Raw genomic sequence first — 16,506 nt, forward strand, 5'->3', positions numbered from 1 at the left:
CCAAGCCGGGGCCCCGCCGCGGGCAGGGCGAGGAGGGCAGCGGCGCCCCGGGCCCCCCTTGGCAGGCAGCGGGCTGCGCGGAGCCGGTAAGTGCGCGGGTCCCCTCGCTCCTCATTGTCCTTTGTCCTTGAGAGGAAAAACAAAATGTCCTTGGAGCCCGCGGGGGGAGGGGGCCGCCGCCGCTCCCGCCGCCGCCGCTCCCCCGGGGTCCCTCGCTCGGCTCCGCCACCCCCGAGGGGCTCTGGAAGTGGTCGGCATTGGGGTGCCGTGAGGGGAGCCCCGCTCCGAGACCTCCCCGCTGCCGCCGAGGGGCTCCCGCTCCGCAGGGCGCTCCCCGAGCCCCCCCCTTCGTGTAACACCGAGGGGCTCCGCGCAGCCCGGTGCGGCGAGGGGATGGGGGCGGCTGCGGGTTGCACCCCGCTGGGGACGGGGACGGGGACCCGTGTGGGGGGGGCTGCGGACCCGAGCCCCTCGGGGGCAGCTGCACAGCAGCTTCCAACTCCAATGCAGCAGCGCGAGGGGGGTGGGGTGGGGGGGTGCGAGGGCTGGACTGCATCACCGGGGAAATGTTTAGCCCCGTAGCTCTTTAAAGAGCGCTCGGTGCCCGGTGCTGCACGAACGCGGGCTGTGTCGGCGGAGTTTGTAGGAACAAAGCCGCCATGTCCTTTTCTCTTAAAAATAAAACTTGGTGGTTTTTTTGTGGGGTGTTGGCTTTTAACTCCTTATAAGCCAGTAAGAAAAAAACAGGCTGCGGATGAGACAGCTTATTACTTACTGAAACAATAGATAGAAATTTACTTCACTTGAAAAACAGCAGTTCAGGTGCTAAACTTTAAAGAAAACTCTTCAGAATTGAATCCAATATAATTTCGCAGTTAAAGTGGCAATGCAGAAACTTAGAAGCATAAGAAAAAAAAACAAAAGTCATGCCAAGTCTACAGTTTAAAGTTGGCAAAATACTACAGTTGTGATTTAGACTACAGCAGGAGAAGAAAAGGTAGTTGCTTAAATATGAATTACACGATAGGGGTTTGTCTGAGACAGTAAAGGCTTTTAAAAACCGTCTATTGGGTGACAGTTTTGTTTTTAATACTCAGTTTATGCGTTTTTCAGGGATCTTGCAGTCGTTTCTGTCTATATAGCATTTTTATCGTTGTTTTGTCGGCTAATAATTTAGAAGTTGTACAACACCTATTGCAGTACTTTCTGAAAATTCGAGTTTAAATGGAACGTTTTGTTTTGCATTGGCTCGCATTCAACGATTAACAATTTAGGGGCAAAATTGTAATTCCAAATTTATAGAAAGTCACTCCAGTAAAGCAGGAGGTAAATATTAAGTAGGGAACTTCAATTTTAATTGGGGATTGTGTATAGCCATATTTAAAGGATTTATTTCTTGTGTAGTTGTACGAGGTTATAAAACTCCATGCAGGTTTTAAATACTGCGGTTTGAGGTAAATCTACATTTTTAGTTCTTCACTGCAAATACAAATCCATCATTTTAACAATGAAGTTCTATTTTTCTGAGGTAGAAATACAAGTTTGAGCAGCCATTGGAGTTCTATCACCTTTATGCAAAGTGTTTGGTATCTTTATTTTAGATTCGGATTATAGTGGTTTTATAACCCCAGCAACAGTTCTGTGGTGTAGAACAGGTTCTGACATACCCACTTTGCTGAAAAGAAAGTTCTAGCTTTAGGTGGGGGTCTGCTGTATTTTTATTTTTAATTTTTCAATATATTAGGGGGCTTTTTTTTTAAGGTAGTTTTGAGTTGTTTTTTAGTTACTGAAATCAATATGGCAGTTGTCTTTGGAAAGAAACTGCTTTTATTTTTTGTATATTCAGTGATTCTGCAATTTTGTATCTATAGGGTGCTGGAGTTTTAATTTCGATATTTTATCGTGTAACATTGCCATAGTATTAAATTTACCTGCATATTAACGGAATGATTTTTCAACTTACTCTTGAGTATGAAGTAATGGTGGTAAATGTAACCGCTGCAAAATTCAAGGTTAAGCATTTTCATAAAAGCGAGAAAAGTTGACTAAAGGTAATGCAAATAGGTTGTTCCTTGTCTTGAAGAGCATAGCTTGGGATCTCATAAAAGGTCAAAGGACCTGAAGGTTTTAAACTATTTGAAAGGGCAAAAAAGATACCTTATTTGGGGAGATCAAGTAACTTGTGACTTAAAATTCACAAAAGCTGATGACAGAAGCCATTTTAAAACCTCCAGCAATAGCAAAATAATTTCATTTAATTTTGCATAGCTTACTTTTAGAGACTTTAATGTGAAAGAAGTAGAGGGACTGAGAGGCATTGTGCAATAAATTACTTAAAAGGAAAAATTAAATTGGCTAGGCATCTAATCGTGTACCCAAAATAGTGGGAGACAGGAGAGCAGATTAGAGCTACTCATGCAAAAACACAGATCATGCATGTTGTATGTCATTCGCTTTTCATCTCCAATGTTTTTCTTAGCCAAGTATGTACAGCCACCCGTACTTTTATTTTTAGAGTTGAGTTCTAAAGATACAGTTACTGCTATCGTTTTTTTTCTAACTTAATTATATAAAGATCAATACATTTCAAGCATCTTACTTCTTAACCTTTTCTGAAGCAAAATGCTGAAAATTCACGTACTTTCTTTTTTCTCTTAGGTAGAATTCCATGAACAATACCTTAGTTCCTGAGTGGCTTCCAGAAGAATCGTTCGTACCTTATTTTCTTAGGTAAGAGTGGTTACAACTTCTGTTCATATGTTCATTTACGTATTTTTTTTATCTTGGGTTTCGCTTTTTCACTACTGTGCGGATTGGAAGGAAAAAAAGGTATTTTTATTTTGGAAAGAGTACATTTTATAAATTACTTGGACTTCTAAAAAGCCTTCTTTCTACGCGTATGGTAGAGTTATTAAAAATAAAAGTTAAGGAATTAATGATGTATATGTTGCTGCTGTGTTGTTCTTAGCTTTTCTAAGGCTTTTTAAAAAGGAGAGTGTTTCTATATGTATAGGCACACAAATGCATTGTGTTTGATGGGAAGTGACAATATGTTCATACGAACCCAAATGTTCCACTTGCCCTTTTTCACCCGTGAAAACATGCATTCAACTTTAATAAAATGCATGTTTTTTGTACTTAATGAGTTTGTAGCATTAATGCTTGGGCATATTGTAAAATCTGTATACGCAAAATAACTCTAGACTTCAGGTATTTGTGCAGAAGAATATTTTGAGGCCTCTTTCTCCTATTTGGAGACCTTAATGTTAACGCTTGGCAAATGAAGATAGTATATTACCTTGTAGTACTCTAGGTACAATTCTTGTCAACTGAAAGACATCTTCTGTATCTTCAGAAAGTTTGCATTGGTTAAGAACCTTAGAACTGTAGGTAAAATCTGTACGTATCTCTGTTTTCAGACAAACCTGTTTCTTTTGTTGCTTTTTTCTTTAAAGGGTAGTACTGGATATTTTTGTTACTTCCAAAGATTCAGATGGCTGGTCAAGTAAAAGACCTTGATCAAATTAAGTACTGTGCACACCAGGTACGTTACTCTTTTTTTTTTTTAGAAGTAAATTTTGGTGAGCAAAATAGACATCAAATATTTTAGCTAAGACCATGTTGAATTTTCTTTCAAGTCTTAACAAGAGTTTTCAAGTGCGCTATATAATAAATGTAACGTTAACGTCTCTTCACACTTTTCCAAAGATCTTTATGGTCAGCTATAAGATGCTTAAGATTCTGAAATGACCATAACACACTGTAGAATAGAGCTTTGCTTGCGAGGGTTGTCATTGCTACTAATGACATTCAGTTTATTTCTAGAGTTTGATTACTTGAGTTCAAGGTATTGATTTGTTCATAACTAACATTTGTTAAACTTTGGATTTTATGCAATAAACGTAGAAATTCTCATTTCAACTTAAATTTACTCTTAAAAGCCTAAACCCACACTCAGTCTGAATTAAAAAGTCTGTCCTTATTGCAGTAGAAACCAGTCAGCTTTCTAATGTTTTTTATTTTAGGCTTACTTCAGGGTTCTACATATAGTGACAGAGTAACATGTTACACTTGGGTCATGCTCTCACCACCGTGTAATTAGAAGTTGGGAATCTTGTTTGTCCGTCTTAACTGGTTCCTTTTCACAGCTTACCATCCTAATGTACTTCTGTGTAAATTCAGGACCTCAAAGCTTAAGGTATCTTTGTGGAGACATGTATCAGAACTCTCAAAAATACTCCTGATAATTTGCTTTTTAAAAATAACTTATCACGATAACTTAAGAATACTGATCGTATGAACTCTTACTGGAGCGCAGCTATTCTCAATGGCTTGGGTGAAGGATTCAGCCTGCTCGTATAAGAGGAGTTGCATACCAATTCTGATTAAGCGTTTTAAAACTGATTGAATTGTGATAAAGTTTTTGTGCAGTGAGGTACTGCTAATATGCAAGATAAAAACGAAATGATGTTTATATGTATTAGACATACACTAGACACAGAATAGCTAGTAAGAAACTAACAAGGTTGTTAGGTACGTTCTGGACCTTCATTGTGTAACTGTCTGACGAGAAGCTTGTGAACGGAAGTCTGGCTAGAAATGATCTGACACCTTGAGAGGACCAGCAGAACATACTTGAAATCCTATGTGGCTCTTTAATTTAGAGGGTCAGAATTGCCAGACACGTTACACAGTCTATTACAATAAAGCCAAGACTGGACCGTGATTCAGATAAAAGCATATGCTCAAACCCTCACCGTAATAATGGGTCTTGTCAACGAACTTGTCAAACTCAAGACTTGCATTCCTAATGTTATATTCTTAAACTTCTGAAGTTACCACTTTTGATTGGCTTGCTCTTAAAAAAAGGAAGTGTCCATGAGTTGAGTCATCTCGAGTGACCTGAGCATTTTATAATGTATATTAAATTGAGCACTTCAATCTTAATTGTCTTACGTATTTCCTATATCATCATGGTGCTGTTGGTGCTGAATAGATATTATAATACAAACAGTTTCAAATATCTATTGCTGCTTTTGTGAGCTCTTCGGAGCCTTCTTCCCTTGTATGAGCAACATGTTTTCATCTAATAAGTGGCAGCTTGCTCTTTAGGTAGGTAGGCTTCAGTAGGCTAGATATATGTTACTGGGGATTCAAGGAAAGGTTTAAGTTCATGACCACCCTACAGCATATTAATGAGGCATAACATTTATAGGAGTGACAGCTTATGTGCAAAGGCATTGGTATGGTGATATGTTGTATCTTCCTTGCAAAAATACTTAATTTATCCCAAGAAAGAAACTGGTGCCAAGTCAATAGCTATAGATCAGCTGGCCTCACCTCCTGCTATGAAAAGGAGATGTGCTTGCCTGATTCATGGAGCTAGTAGTGCTGGTCTCTTGAGGAATCGACCTGTGATGCAAGGTGTGTTTTCCGTGGAGTAGTCTGTGCTGTACCTATGGCATCTCTTCTGTAATTCAGAAATAAATACAAGACAACTGTAAGACTACCTAAAAAGTCCATGTTTATTTTTAAAAATGGAATAGCTTTCTTAATCACGCAGGGACTACAGCAATTATGTGACTGGTCTGTTTAAAAGATTTTCAAATCAACATTTATAAAAGAGTGCTAAATAGAAAATCTAGGTGTTAGAAAAAATATTTTTTCAGCTGAAGCTTAAATTTACTAGTTCTCTAGTTTGTCCTTGGCATAAACCTTCAGCTTTTGTCCTGCATTTCATGGCTTGGGAGTGAATGTGTTTGGGGAATTAAGATTTCGAAGCTCAGATTGCAAAGGTATATTTGAAAATGGTGGAAAAATGATCACTCATGCGTTATTGTATATCTTGGTGCTGATTTATAAAACTCATTGCCTGATTCAAATATTAACTTTAGAGAAGTTCTAATAGTTGTTAATGATACCACTCTGAAAAACAATAAATGAGTTTTCCATATTTTTTTTTTGAGCTGAGAAGAATGCTCTCTGGTTAAGTCTGAACTTCACTGTTCTAGTAGAGGAAGCTGTTCCTCTGTGCTGATACAAAGGCAGATTCTGTATGCTTAATACAGTTTCTGAGGAATTGCTATAACTGGATGCTAATGCTAGATTTAAGTTAATTTATATTTTCTTTAAATATAGACAATTTCCCCTTAGCTGTGCTATAAATCATTAGAAGTGACTGAGAGCTGTAAGTTGAAGATCTTTCAAGTGTCAGCTTTACCTTGTCTTTATATACAAAATCACCTTCTAAGTGTTTTATTGAGTGAAGCGTTTGATGCAGGAGAAAAGGAGGCTTAAAGAGCGTAAGTAAGCCTCTTTACCTAGTTCCCGTCTAAAGCTTTGTAAATGTGCTCTGAGTAAATGACTGATAGATGCCGTTTGGATGATCAGAGTCCAGCAACCATGTTGTGTTTGTTCTACAAAGTGCTCATCCACCATTTTACAAGTACATCAGGTTCGTGCTTCCATTCGTTAACTGCAGTTGGATCACATTTTAAATGCATGTTTTAAACATGCAGATTCCATACTCATTTTGATATCCTACATGTTAGTGGCAGTTCAGGACTCCAGATTTTTATTTTTCCTTCCTTGAAGGGATCTTTTCCTGTATTAATTCTTTCAAGTAAATTATTATCAACAAATAAACCTGTTCTGTTGATCTGTTTGTTTCTTCCTACGCATCTGGGTAGCTATCAGTTGGAAGATGGAAATGTAGAATATCATAGAAAATGAAGCACAGTATGATAACACCAAATAGGTTATTTTTTGCATTATTGGAGGCTATGTTCTAAGTAGATTGAGAGAGTTCACAAGAGAAGCAGTTTGTTTTTCCATGTTATGATGATAACTTATAGCAGTGGGTTACTTAATACCAATGAAATTCACAGTCAAAAAAGGGGGCTTTGGTGAGTTGCTTAGGTTTCAGGTTTTATTTTAAACCTGTTACCTCTCTGTAAGGTGATTTAGATTAGATGTTTAATGATGTGGATTGCCAATAAGCATTTTCCAAGTGGAATTTTCAAATTTGGGACTTGAACATGATGAATAACTTCATAGGATATAGATCACTTACTCCATGTCAGTGGGTTAAACAATTCTGCTCTTAACTGATACTGCCTCTTACTGAAATGAGTATTCTAATTATTGTTCTGTGGAGGACAGATGAGTTTCAGCATACTTATGCTTTTTATGTCTTTTTTTTCTCCAGGGGATTTGTGTGCAGGTTTAGGTCTGATTTTTGGGGGGGATTGCAGAGGTTCTCCGATAGCAGGTTGCCTAGTCATACCTCATGTTCAAATTTCTGATAAAAATATCTCTTATACCACATGCTGTGGTCTGCCGGGAATGTTTTCATTGCGGGATAGGACTTTTGTAATAGACTTAGGCTAGTGTTCAGGTTTTGTGTTAAATTTTAGTGTTTAACATATTGTTCTCCCTACAGATGTGTTGAAGAATTTACTGTAAGCAAAATAACTGCTCTTGGTTGAAGCACTGGTAAGTTGTTATTCCTAATAACATTTACTTTTTAGCTTTAATGACAACTAAAAAAAGTCAAAAAAAAACACACATGGCCATAATGTTTAACTTGCTGAAATTTTTGGATGAATACATCCTGAAGTTCTTAAAGTGTGCTTGTGTGCGTGTTTCTGGAAGGCTCACAGAGAAGGGTGCAGCAGCATTCTTGCTGGGCTGCTCCGGGATGAAAGCTATGCTTGGGTGGCACTCTCAACCTGTCTTGCTGGAGAACAGCTTTCATACGTAATTGTGGTACTTTGGTCTTCTGCTTTGAAGTTAACTCCATATTTCTTGTAGAACTGTTAAATCATATATGCTTGTTCAGAAGGGTTTGATATGCGAATGTCTGTCACCATAGAGAAATACTACACACCTTAAAATGGAGGTAACAAATTGTGGGGAAAGTATCATAGTAGGATTAATTTGCCTAAAACATCTCCTGTACTTCTATTGTATTCAAGTATCATGTATTCAAGTATTGTCAGCATCAAGTGAGGGTCTTTGAGCAGATAGTAATTGTCTCCATAGATATTTCTTCTATGATTGTTCTCTTTCTGTTTGTCAGTGTTTCAGCTTTGCAGAAAACCGTATGTGATGTTGATAGAGTTGGCTATATTAAACTGCCATCTGATACATTTCACTTCAGAGTCATTCCCCATACAGTCAAATGCAGAACTGACAGCCTTGAGTAGAAAAACTCATTCAGTTCTGTACAGGATGAATATGGGGGTAGGTCTGCCTCCAGTTCCTTTACTAAAAGAAATTTGGTCTTGATAACCTTTTGCTGTCTCCAGCAGGTTCTGTGACTCTTGGAAGTTGTCTCTGGAAATGCTCAAGTCATTTTGTTGTCCTCTCTGCTTAAAATTCACACTCCTTGATTCTACACTTTTAATTAGGGTATCCATTGAATTTTGTGTACATTAAGTGACTTTTTAGTGGGAGGCTCTGTATTCCTGTAGAACTGTGCTTCAGAATGTTTCTTTAAAAGAGACAGTTTCTTGGAGACGGTTCTTTCCCTTTGAAAGGGTACCTGATTGAGTAATGCCTGCCTTAGACTACAGATGGCTTGAAAAAAATGTTCCACGATGCAGATACTCTCATTTCAGTGGATAGATGATAGCTGGTAACTTTTAACTGTCCAGTGGTTACATATGTTAGCAGAGACCTCCAGCAACCATTCCTAACTGGTACAAGCTGCCATCAGTGCTGCCTTAGGTGCTAGAAAAGCAGCCGCCCCCTGTTTGTACTCCGAAGTCCCTTGCTTTCTTCTCATCTACTCACATGATGCGAAGACTAATGTAGAGCTCTTCTGAAGGAAAAAAGGAGTGTGTGGGGATAAGGAGCATACTGCTGCTGAACATGTTATTGTGGTCTTGTGCTGCTTTTTGTTACGCTTAATTTTGAACCAATTTATCACATAATTTTCAATTCTGAAGCAAAACAATAGAAACAGATGAACCTTGAGGAATTCAGTTCTTACTGTGTGAGCCTGTTTTGGTGATATTTGCTTTGTGCCTCATCTACTGTTCTGTGAATCTTATGTTGTTCTTTCTAAAGTTTTAAGCTATTTCTCACAGTGCAGATGCATGTACAAAGGCATATTTCTTACTATGTTACAAGTAAATGTTGCTCCTTCCAATTATTCCTTGAAACTTGCTGTGCTGTCTACTGTTGCCTTTCTTCCCAGGTCATCTGCTATAATTTTTAAATATGTGAGTCATTATGTTCCACCTCAGTATTAAATCCTTATCTCTGTTTCCTGCATCTTTCTGTGCATTTTTGTTTTCTCTCATTGAATTGTAAATAGGCTGTGTCAGATTTGGTGTCTCGTGTAGGAATTTGGCTTCAAAGTTAAACACTGAGTAATTATTCCATCTTTTTCTGTTTTGCAATCTTTACCTAGAGGAGGGGATGAATGTGAAACTGAACTAGAGAAGTAGTTGTCCTCAGAATGAGTTGCTTCAAAATGCATTTGTAAAAACATAGAAATGTATGGATCTTGAAAGAGCCTGTTATTCCCTTCTCCGTTTGCCAACGTTAGCCATGCTTAGTTGAAACACTAATTTTTAAATACATTTTTCTTTGAATTAGAAGGGGGGAAATACTTGAGGATACCAGGAACTTTATTGAAATTGGCACACTTTGCCTAGTACAGTAACAGTTACATGGTTTATCTTAATTTAGGCCCAAATCTTCAGGATACTTGCTCTTTTTTTTTTTTTAAAAAAAAGTTGGTTTTAAAAATAATACCTTCAAAGAGTGCACCTCTGCATCAAGTCCTTGGTCACATCTTACTGAAAGTTAATCTCTAAATCTGAGAAAACTGGAAAACAGCCTTTCTCAACTAAAAACACCTGATTCTACATGAGGAGGTGTGCTTTCAGTGCTGTGCTTACTGAACATGTAATAATGTAAGAGGACTTAGGACTGCCCAGAGTACATACTTAGTTACTTACTCATGATAGGCTCTAGACCTCAGTAAAGGGCGTGCTTGCCTTTCCCTCTAGTATGGAGAGGTGCCTTCAGGAGTAAAATCTTTAATGAACTGTGGAGTGTAGAACTTGAGGTTTTCTTTGGAACGTCATTCTGTCCATTCAGCTCCCTCTGTTGGAGTGAATTCCCTTTTTCTAGCAATTTGTCATCTTGTATAAACCTTCAGCATGAGAGACTTCAATCTGAACATGTAGTAACGGTGCTGGTGTCTTATGCACTTGCACTGATGCAGGATTGTTTTACATTTGTTACTGGCCTTCAATATAGTACTTCAGAAATACGGAGTTTGAACAAACACAACATGATTGAGGCCCTGGCTTAGGCCATAGGGGATGTCTTCTATTGCCGTGAGCTCTTAGTAGGTAGAGCAACACAAAAGTAATTACAGAAACCTGAAGCAAAAACTTCTTAAACATAGATATTTCAAAACCTGTTGTCATACACCTTTAGGAGTGGCAGTGAATGGTTTCTGTCTGTTATTACAGACGTGTCAAATTGTTACCAGGGATCTGAAGGAAACTGGCAGTATTGCATGGACTACCAAGGCCCTTTATTTATCATGGCCAAAGTGCTGTGTTTGGAAACAAATAGAGTAAACAGTAGATAATAGAAGTTTGAAAAACAGAATGTTGCCCAATTGATGTTAGGGAAGGAATGAAATATTCAATGTCATTTGGGGGAAAAAAGGCTATTCAATGGCTTACATTAAATGTAGGATCACTGCATATGTCTTAGTGGAGGAGTATATTTTAGCAACACTACTGATTTTTTTAAATCAAAATGTTCCTTAAAGACAACGTGAGTAAACAAGTACTGTGAAATCTTTTAATGCAAGTGTAGATTTCACATGAAGAAACTTGGTCATTATTGTAGTGTCTTCAATGTACAAACAGCTTTTAGACCAAGGGCTGTTGTAGCACGTTCTTAATTATGTTACCAGTTGTGTTTACTGCTAATTATTTTACAAGGTCAAAAGAAGAGTTTAAAGTGAATTTGACAGGGTTACTCATAAAGTTTTTGCTACAACCAAATGTAGGTGAACCTAGTAGAGAAACTTGCCCTTAAATTGCTTTTGGCAGATCTCATTAGTGGCTAGAGCAGAAGGCTAACCCAACTGAAAAGGGCCTTTCAAGGTTGAGTAATGTGTAACTGAATCACATTTTTGAGAGGCAGGGAAAGCTCGTATCAGTAATTAAATTTACGTATTTCTTAAAATAACTGAATTATTTTAAATACATTATAGGGTTTACACTGCACTCCTGTTAGTACCTCTGAATATTTGATTGTAACAATAACAGACAACTTTGTGGTGGTATAATTTGCATGTTTTGGTACTTTAGTCAAAACATTAGTGTAAAAATATCAAAAATATTAACTTATCTTCAAACATCTGAGTTTGAGATTAGGGTAGTACATCAATAAGAATGCAAAAATAAACATACTAACAAACAAAAACCACACAAAAACAACCAACCAAAACCCCAAGCTGTTTCTTTAGTTTAGCATGGAAAAGAAACCCTTCCAAATACTCAATTTATGCCTTAACTGAGGATGAGTTGAATGCTAGAAACAAAAATACAGCAAACCAAAATGTTTGATTATTTTGTTTTTGAAAATGTAAAGATTCCATGGGCTGAATAAAGTTAGTGCTATACATGTTGCACAATGTAAAGCAAATTACGAGATGTCGCATTCACTTCTGTGTGTTGTGCTGTGTTTCCATTGTGCTTAACGCAAGGAAGAAAGCTGCATATGGAGGAATGTTGAATGTAAGACACGTGGACAGTTGTGAAAGTCAGATGAAGGCTTGTTGCCCTGGTTCCATTGCTGTTTGCCTTGCTGTTACTGGTTATTTTGAGATGAGAATGGAGAAACTTGAATGATGGAGAGACCACTAGATGGCTCCACTGTTTTTTGCTGTACTCTGGGTAATTTCTGTGTCACTTGAGAGAATATGCCCAGAATTATCATGGGAACAACATAATGGTGGAGTTGGCTCTCAGACTAAAAATGAGGTTAAAGATATACATGGTCAAAAGAAGAAAGTAATGTTAGAGTGCAGATACTCAAAAGTCATGAAGATATTTTAAAGCCTTTCTTGTATATCACTCTCATCTCCTATGGTCATCATTTGTTTTAAAATAATGTTCTTACCATTTCAGAATTTCCTGTACTTGATTTTTGCATGTTAGGAGGATGAGTAGTTTTCTTGAAGTACGTCAGTTTATTTTTCTTGAAAGAAAATGTAAAGATAGGAATATGTGGTTTGTTTTCATCCATGTGGAAAGTCATTTGATCAGTTTGGTTTCTGTCACTCACCTGTGGGCTTGATTGTTGTTACATGAAGAGTAAATTTGGAATATGGATCAGGAGTAGTACGGTGGCCTTGCTGAAGCAACTAGTGTAACTTGTGACCATTTTCATCTGCCTTCTGACGTGTCCTTTCCCACCAGTAACTAGATCAGCCATTCTGTTCGTTTATACGCGTCTGTCTGTTGCCTTGTACGTCTTCAATGAGCTGGAAAACTGGGTTAAGATGGTGGAATTTTAGGAATGTCTTGTCTCCAGTCACCATCTTCATATAAGAAACCAGTTTTCTTGCCTTTGCATTGGTTTTGATGGATATCTGTGTTTGAAGAAAGGAGAACGGACAGCAGTTAAAAGCTTTGGCTCAATTAAAATACATTTGGTTTTCCACTCAGCAGTGTAAGCCTTAGTCAATGGGTCAGTCCAATAAAGATGGCTGCCAAAGCAAATCTCGTATTTCCCCCCTGATGATTTCTTTGGTGCGGGGAAAAAAATTAAATGGAGTTTATGGAGCCTGAAAGGGTTCTTGAGCTTCTAATCAATTGTCCCACGCTTCTTTATAGTTTGGGTTAAAGTATGTATTTTTGACTCTTGAACTGCTGAATTGACCTTGTTAGTTCACGATAAAAGTAGATGTTCTTGGATGCATAATACAGATTGAAAGCATCATCATTTATGCTTAAATTATTTTAAGGTACAGTAGTTGAATGTCTCTAGTTTAAAGATAAGATGATCTGTATTCCAACAGCATTTTTCTTTTAATTTTCCATAAAGAATCCAGTCAGATGAAGAGTGTCAAAAGGAGTCTGCGAATGAGACCAAGATGACATTTCCACTGTTGATTGGGAGGTTGAGGAAATGGACTAATGCATGAGTGCTGTGATATATCTGTCCAAGAAAAGGATGTTAAAACATGGACTCCCGTGTTACTAAACCAGAGAAGATCTGGGTTGTGATCATCCGATCAAAATGGACTTTGCACTTGAATTAATCAGGGGACTGTATCAGTGACAATCCAATGATGGATCTGTTTGAGGATCGGGTGGCAAAAATTTATTCCCAGATTGTGTATGCGTAAGAGGGAAATGAATTTGGTAAGAGATCTGCTGCTACCCATTTGGATAAAATGTGTTTTTTTAAAGTGATTTAATAAAAGGCTTTGGTTTCTTTCATGCTTCGTGTTTGTCCTTTCTGGCTGAATCTTTTTTTTAATTGTGTTGATATTTAAGCGTCTTACATTTTTGGTTGGTATGAAAGTGAGAAATACTTCAGCTGCCAAGCACTAAAGGCAAGGTAATTTTATTTTTATATTCTTGATTTTTTTTAATGTGGTTTTCATTTACAAATTATCTTCACTTTGCCGTGACTTCTAATGAATTTTTATTCTCTGGTTTGTTCATTCAGGTGCTTAATGTTAGGCATGTTAGGTACTTCGTGTGTTGTCAGGGTACTTCTGCTAAACTTTCTGAAGTTACTTTAAGGTGGAATCAATACTATTTGAAGGCATAGCAAATGTGATGTAATAAAGGAGTACTTAAATATTTTCTGTAAGTTTTTTAGGTGTGCTGATTCAGTCGTGTATGAACAGAAACTTTCACCAGATTGCCTGGGCAACATACTTCCTAAGCAGTCTGTTCTGTCTTAAATTTGTTCTGTACAAGTGTCTGATCTCCTTCACCACTATTTAATGTCGGCTTAGCTGCCTGGTACCATAGCATGTATTCAATGAGAAAAATTGAGTTAATTTTCTTACTGCTACAGATGATGGTCACCTTTACAAATGAATTTTAAAATGGTTGTTACATTTAAAAATAGATATTTTTAACTTTTTGTGGATGAAATAATTGAAATGTAGCCACCTTTTTAAGTACATTTAACCTGAAATTTATGGCTGTCTTTGTCTTTTGCTAGAAAACCTGAATGACAAAGCTGGTGCTGAGAACCTAGGCAAAGTTGTTTCTGTTTTTTAAAAAAGGCCAAAAAAAAATCCCCAAATGCTGTGTGTTTAGCCCTTTGGTTTCCTCAGTCGTCTTTGTAAATACCGATTGTAACTATAATGGATTGTTCGTCCTTGTTTAATGCAGCTATTTTGATGATACAAATTTGCCTGCTGAAGTTTATTTGCCATGTGTGCAATGGTGGTGTTGGATATTGGGACCAACCTAAAGGGAGCCATGTTCGGAGGAATGGATTTCTTTAGTGTTAGCCAAAAATTGCATGGAATTTGATGTTGTATCTTTTAGTTCTTGCAGTTTAGATGCAAGGGGTCTTTCTGTGAATAATCGCTAAACTGAAATGGTGTAAAATGGACTGTGATGACAGAGCATGCCTTCTCGAACCTCTTGGAATGGAGACGTGATAGGTTGTTGGGAGACATGGATGGCAAGCATGTAGAGGAGTTGAAAGGATCTTGGTTCAGCTGGTAGAAGCCGATGGTTCCAGGCTGTTGGGATGCTGTGCAGTGGATGGACCTCATAGAAGTCTGAGCTAGCCCATGACCCTCTTCCCCCCAGCAGTCCCCCAGTGGCTGATTTCACTGTGATGCCTACAAATACACAGGATGTCCTTGTGCTTTAAGCAGTTGGTTGCTTGAGGGAACACAAATGGTGGTCAGAATGCAGGAGGTCAGGGGATGCTTGGATCTCCTCCATTTCCTCCGTGATAGCTCCTCTCAGGACTGGGTGATGAACATGGGATACGGCTTGGATTTCTATGTCTACATCTTGGCTGTTAAGTGGTTTTAGAATTTGTCTTGTTTAAAATCTCTTAATGAACATTAATGGGTTAAGAATGGGAATTGGAAATAACCATTTTAATGGTGCCAGCCTTATGTTACAGCACTGCCTTTGCTTATCTGGTGAAAATTGCATAGCTGTTGGATTTTTGTTGTTGGGCAGAACCACTAGGGAGGCGCTGTCGAGCTGGAAGGGGTTGTTAGTGCTGTGGGGCTTTCTTAGGAGGGTATGAGGCTCCTGTCCCAAGCTCTGCATGCAAGTCTTGGGTGACAAAAGGAAGAGCTATTGTCTGGGGATACTGTTACTTAATTTTAAAAAAGCTGCCCCTTGGGTGGGGTGACCCCCAAGGTGGGCTGTTGCTGGCTGCATGGCTGTGAGCTCCACTTCCATTCTTTCAAAATGGCTTGTAACAGCACCACTTCCTGTCCAGGGAGGAAGTAATTTTAGCCCAAGCAGTGAAATATTTAGCAAATCTTTAAAACAAAAGGCACAAATTACATTCCTTTCTGGTTTCAAAAGGGTGCCTGAGCCACATGGGGTTAAGGTGCCCCTTCAGCTGGGGTAGTTGGAAGAAGCCAGGGCTGTGGGGGGTAGCAGGCACCCTTTAGGTGGAGGCTATCTCTTTTTTTGGTAGAAATGAAGGGGTGGGTCTATGGTACATCACCTGAGTTGTGGGGTAAATGTAGAGAGTGTCAATCAAAGGCAGAGCTCAGAGCTGGGAAGGAGCTCTAGATGGCGGCTGTGCCTTAGAGAGAGCGCGCTCAGCTCCGTGCCTTCCCCAACACTTTACGCAACTTTCCCTAACTTTCGGGCAGCCTCAGGGGGCCCCCACAGCCCCTTGCCTCTCCTAGGCACTAATTGGGGGCCGAGCGGACCTTTTTCGGGCAGAAAAGCAGCTTTTGAGGGCTCCCTTTTCGTGCCTTGCTGGAAAGAAGAAGCCGTGGAGAGAGCCCAGGTCGTTGTTTTTCCAGCTTAGAAGCCATGGCGTACCTCCATTTTTGTGCGCTCTCCTAATGAGCTTTTTCCCCCGGACATTTTTGTACTAATTACCGCTTCTTTTGCTTTATCGGCAGCATATTTTTGGAATTAGAATATATATTTTTTTTCATTCTTTGAAATTCGTATTTTATGGTTTGAACTCTAAATATTTTGGATCTAATGTTTTTCCACGACCCGAAACTAATATCGACTTGGTCCTGGCGGCGGTGCATGGATCAGGTAGGTGAGCAATTAATAATAATAATTTTTAGATTTCTGCCGTTTTGAGTACTTTGATTTTCGACCGATTTGAGCTGTATTGGGATGACGCAATAAGATTCAGAGATTATTTGCATCCAGTGTTACTTTGGGAAAGTTTGCAGGATGCTCCTCTACTGTGTTTATTCTCCGATTTTTTTTCTAAAAACGGTAATTTGTTTTAAATCTCCGTTTTGCCGTGTTGATCAGTGTTGTGTAT

At 38.6% G+C, this 16,506-nt stretch overlaps 1 protein-coding gene across 6 annotated transcripts in view; it reads left to right on the plus strand.

The window, feature by feature from the left end:
* CHD2 (chromodomain helicase DNA binding protein 2) overlaps positions 1-16,506 on the plus strand; it is an 83,907-nt gene continuing 67,401 nt past the window's right edge. For 2 of the 6 annotated variants that reach the window (XR_004753481.1, XM_035335489.1), the window contains exon 1: positions 14,286-16,268. The gene's annotated coding sequence lies outside the window, so the exon portion shown is untranslated. Of the gene's footprint in view, positions 87-2,658; positions 2,731-3,455; positions 3,545-7,441; positions 7,495-13,089; positions 16,273-16,506 lie in introns of those variants that run through there. The other 4 variants (XM_035335495.1, XM_035335491.1, XM_035335490.1 and 1 more) reach the window with 4 other exon arrangements.

The sequence above is a fragment of the Oxyura jamaicensis genome, chromosome 10, assembly GCF_011077185.1.
Source record: "Oxyura jamaicensis isolate SHBP4307 breed ruddy duck chromosome 10, BPBGC_Ojam_1.0, whole genome shotgun sequence".
Lineage (NCBI taxonomy): Eukaryota > Metazoa > Chordata > Aves > Anseriformes > Anatidae > Oxyura > Oxyura jamaicensis.